Source organism: Loxodonta africana, chromosome 9 (genome assembly GCF_030014295.1).
Source record: "Loxodonta africana isolate mLoxAfr1 chromosome 9, mLoxAfr1.hap2, whole genome shotgun sequence".
Lineage (NCBI taxonomy): Eukaryota > Metazoa > Chordata > Mammalia > Proboscidea > Elephantidae > Loxodonta > Loxodonta africana.
This window is the reverse complement of record NC_087350.1, coordinates 111,763,092-111,767,876: the sequence shown is the minus strand read 5'-3', so window position 1 is coordinate 111,767,876 and position 4,785 is coordinate 111,763,092. Positions and strand designations below refer to the sequence as shown.

At 42.9% G+C, this 4,785-nt stretch overlaps 1 long non-coding RNA gene across 1 annotated transcript; it reads right to left on the bottom strand.

Annotated features, from left to right (window-relative positions):
• Nucleotides 1-1,699: 1,699 nt before the first annotated feature.
• Nucleotides 1,700-3,993, bottom strand: LOC135232320 (uncharacterized). Its single transcript, XR_010322872.1, has 2 exons — nucleotides 3,622-3,993; nucleotides 1,700-2,130 (listed from the first exon to the last, which is right to left on the bottom strand). It is a non-coding gene; the product is annotated as an uncharacterized LOC135232320 (long non-coding RNA).
• Nucleotides 3,994-4,785: the final 792 nt, after the last annotated feature.

Below are 4,785 nucleotides of genomic sequence, written 5' to 3'. Positions count from 1 at the left end.
AGCATCTCATAGCATGGATGAATCTGGAAGGCATTATGCTGAGTGAAATTAGTCGCAAAAGGACAAATGTTGTATGAGACCACTACTATAAGAACTCAAGAAAAGGTTTCAACACAGAAGAAAACAGTCTTCGACGGTTATGAGGGCACAGAGGGAGGGAGAGGGGTATTCCCTAACTAGGCGGTAGACAAGAGCTATTTTAGGTGAAGGGAAGGACAACACACAACACAGGGGAAGCCAGCACAATTGGACTAAACCAAAAGCTAAGAAGTTTCCTGAATGTAACCAAACACTTTGAGGGACAGAGAGCAGGGGCAGGGGTCTGGGGACCATGGTTTCAGAGGACATCTAGGTCAATTGGCATAACAAAGTTTATCAAGAAATTGTTCTGCATCCTACTTTGGTAAGTGGGGTCTGGGGAGCTAAAAGCTAGCAAGCAGCCAACTAGCTGGTCCCAATCCACCTGAAGCAAAGGGGAATAAAGAACACCAAAGACACAAGGAAAATATTAGCCCAAGAGACAGAAAGGGCCATATAAACCAGAGACTCCATCAACCTGAGACCAGAAGAACTAGGTGGTGCCTGGCTACCACCAATGACCACCCTAACGGGGAACAAAACAAAGAATCCCTGATGGAGCAGGAGAAAAGTGGGGTGCAGAACTCAAATTCTAGTATTAATAAAAGACTTAATGGTCTGAGACTGGAAGGACCCCAGAAGACACGGCCTACAGACTGTCTGTTCACCCAAAACTAAAGACATTCCCAAAGCCAACTCTTCAGGCAAAGATTAGACTGGAACATAAGACATAAAATGATACTCCTGAAGAGTGTGTTTCTTAGCTCAAGTGGAGGTGAGATGAGAAGGCAGGAAGGGACAGGACCGACTGAATGGACATGAGAAACCTGGGTGGAAAGGAGGAGTGTGTATAGGGAGAACAACTCGGGTCACACAACTACATGTGTATAAATTTTTGTATGAGAAACTAACTTGAACTGAACACTTTCACTTAAAGCACAATAAAAAAAAAAAAGGAAGAAAACGAGAACTTAAAAAAAAAAGAATGAAAAAGCAAAGCTGTCACCTTGAAATTTAAGGTGTGCCTGACCCAAGCCATGGTGTTTCCGATCACCTCATGTTCATAAGAAAGGTGGACATTGAATAAAGAAGGCCAAAGAAGAATGTTGCCTTTGAATGGTGGTATTGGCGAAGAATATTGAATAGACCATGGACTGCCAAAAGCACAAACAAATCTGTCTTGGAAGAAGTAAAACCAGAATGCTGCCTAGAAGCAAGGATGGCGAGACTACGTCTCACATACTTTGGACAGGTTATCAGGAGGGATCAGAGCCTGGAGAAAGACATCATCCTTGGTAAAGTACAGGGTCAGCAAAAAAGAGGAAGACCCTCAAGAAGATGGATTGACACAGTGGCTGAAATAATGCGTTCAAGCATAATGATTGTCAAGATGTCGCAAGACTGGACAGTGTTTCATTCCGTTGTACGCAGAGTCTCAGTGGCACCTAACAGTAATAACAACATCATGGAGATGATTACATAATTACATTATTGCCAACTTCATCATAACTACCAAACCACTGAGATTCATGGCCCAGCCAAGCAGACACACAACCTTAACTACCTTAACTATCAGAATCGACTAATGCAGTTATACCATTAATAAAAAAGACAAAAAGGCTTTTTAGCATCAAAAGGTTTATTATCAGAAATTTCAGTAATGCCAAGAGTATTTTCTGGCACAATAAATCAGAAATGAAAACACTTGTAATAGTTTCTGAGAGGCATTTGTGAATATATCATCAAGAAGACATGTGAATACTAGCTGAGTCCTGTACAATCAGCTCAGCTCTGCACGCCCTTGCAAGTTCTTTCTTGGCACAACCTTGGGAACACCCTTGTTATTCAATTCTATAGTTAGCATTCTCCTTTTTTGGAAAGGTTGATCCAAGCCATAGTTTTCTGTTTCTGAAGTGCTGTAGTCTTCTGGTTCACTCTGTATCGTCGGGTTCAATGAGCCAAAGTCTTCTCCCCTTGCCTTCTTCAGCTTCTTGTAAAGCTTTCCTAATTTCAGCATCTTACTTAAGGCTTTAGATGAGCCTGAAACAACACCTGAGGAGTTAAATAAAAGTGGAGGAGAGAATATTCATGTCAAGGAACATTGGAAAAATTATAAAGTTTTTCATAAACGAAAAGGAAAGTGTTGCCTCAGTATAGCTGAACATCAAAATAGAATTAGCAAGCATCCTAGTACCTAGACGTTTCTACTTACTTATGGCTTGGCAGCCCAGTGCACTGCAACATTCTTAAGGTTTGGCTTTACACCATCCCCACCCCCGCCTCCCATGGTCTCTTTCCATGACCCCCTTAATGCTTTCGTCTTGGCACTTTTGACTCTGCCTGACACCAGTCACTCATCTCTCTGAAGTCGTCCCGGTTGTTGAAAACCCTCAGTGTGACCACAGATCGATTTTTCTTACTTGAGTAATTTTCTTCCTTTGCTAAGGAATTTCGGAGTTATGAATGTAATGCATTCAAGGTATATTAATTATTTCAGGCTATCAACTGCTACTCAGGATAAAGTTAAAAAGGCAGAATTCCCAGCCCCATCTGTCTGACAGGCAGGAAGTACAAGCCTCTGAGATACAAGGTCTCAAACATCCCTTTAAAAGTTTCTCTTCCCCACAGTATTTCCTTCAAATCAATAGTACTTTACATTAAAGAGAGAACAGGGTTAAAACAACACTAACCTAACCAAAGATGCCTGAGTTAAAAGAGCGATTGTTGTCTGCATGTTGTGTGTACTAATGTGCTATGTGCGGTGTCTGTGTGCCCTGGACAAGGAACCTGTTCTCAAACAGCATCCCAGGATGGACAGGAGTAGAGGCTGGAAAGCAGCCATAACCAGCTCTCCTCTGCTTCATGCCCAGTCAGGTCAGTTGAACATTTATCAGCTGATGCCATGTCTCTGGCACCGCCAGATAAAAGTGATAGAAACAGAAAGAAAACATGTTTCCTGCCCTCAAAAAACACTTCAGTCACATAAACCTCATCTTTCCTATCCCACTTACACAATTTTGAGCGTTTTAGCAGAAAAGAATTAGAAACACAGATGACATTTACATTCTAGTGTAACCCGAATCAGTTCTGGCTAGTCTTCTCAATGGCAGCAAAGCTGTCCTTTTCAGCTTATTAATAAGGCATTCCTCGTCAAATAGTGAAAATAAGTCAAGAAGATAAAAGTTTAAGTGATACCAGATTCTCAATAAGTAGCACACTCTTTTAAAATTATTTCAATCAACCCTGATAGGTTGCATTTAAAGAAAATCCATTGCAGCTTCCAAGTTTGAAAGTGCCAAATGGTCTAGCTATGAGTGTCTGGAGGTGAGCTTCCCTGGACTCTGCCCCTTGGGTTTCTCTTGCAGGCAGTTGATCCCTTTCTTCCTCTTCCATCCCCTCTCCTCCAGCTGAACTTCAAGAACAGCTGACAAAGGTGAAAGGCAAAGCCCATATTTCTAGCTACCAGAAGCAGCAGCACCAGCAGGGTTTAGGCGTTGAGCATGGACATTCAGTGAGACCTGGTGTCTGAATGGGAGCTCTCACCTGGAGCCAGGATATATTTCCTTGATGGGACGGCCTTGTAGCCCCTTCTTGATTGGCTACCAAGGCAGGGTAGGCCCAGGCCAAAGCCCAATTTGCCGCCACAAAGCCTCAGAGATATTGGCCTCCTGGCAGAGAGCTCTGTGGGAAAATAGCTCAGCAACAGCCAGACACCTAGCAGATGGAACAAGAGTTGGTGCAGCATCCTGGACTTGTTTTCAGCCTTTCCTTAGGGAAGGTCTATCCTTGGCTGCAGGCTCCTTTCCCTATCTGGCTCCACAGGCTTTTATAGTCCTTGGGTTCCCACTCAGACCTAGAGTCTAAGCTTCCTGCCCCACCCCTTTCCCCAACCCCTCCAGGGAATTCTCCCCCCGCCCCCCCATCTGCTCCTGTCCACCCTCCCCACGTTCCTTCTATTGACCCACTTTTCTTCCACATTTCATCCTTTCCTTCTTTTCTCAACCTCAAACCATTTTGTGTGCTCACATCCTGTTAGTCATTATTTGAAGCCTTATCTTTTTTACATTACAATATCGTTTACTGTTGTTGAGAATATGCACAGCAGAACATGTATCAATTCAACCCTTTCTGCATGTAAAATTCAGTGACATTGGTTACATTCTTCCAGCTGTGCAACCATTCTCACCCTCCTTTTTGAAGCCATTAGAAATATGGAAACTGAAAACAAAATGGAGACATTTATGTCAAGCCTAGAGAACATTCAATGCCTGATTTCGCAGGGCAAATGTTTAAGATAATAAACAACATAATAGAGGTAATAACTAGCTTGTTTCTTTAGCTGTATGTGTAACCAACATTCTGTATCTTTAACCCCTACATTCCAGACAAATCAGTACCTAGCCCTCTGGAAACCTGCCTGGGCAGGCACTGACCCTCTGGAGACCTGCGTCCTCTGACATCTTAGTAAAACTGACATTTCTAAAGAAGATAAGACTTCAAGGCACATTTTGATGAATATCTAAAAGACTGATAGAAACCACAGGCTTTTCCATTCTTTATGAAGGGGGTTGGGAATCTTATGCTTAGATGGAACTCCAAGGGTCAGCACTTAAATCTGCCCTCTAGAGATCCTGACAAGTAATAAGGAAGCACAACCTCTAGGGTTGCCTGTTAAGCCTTGGGAGAGCGCCATATTGGAAGGTCTTA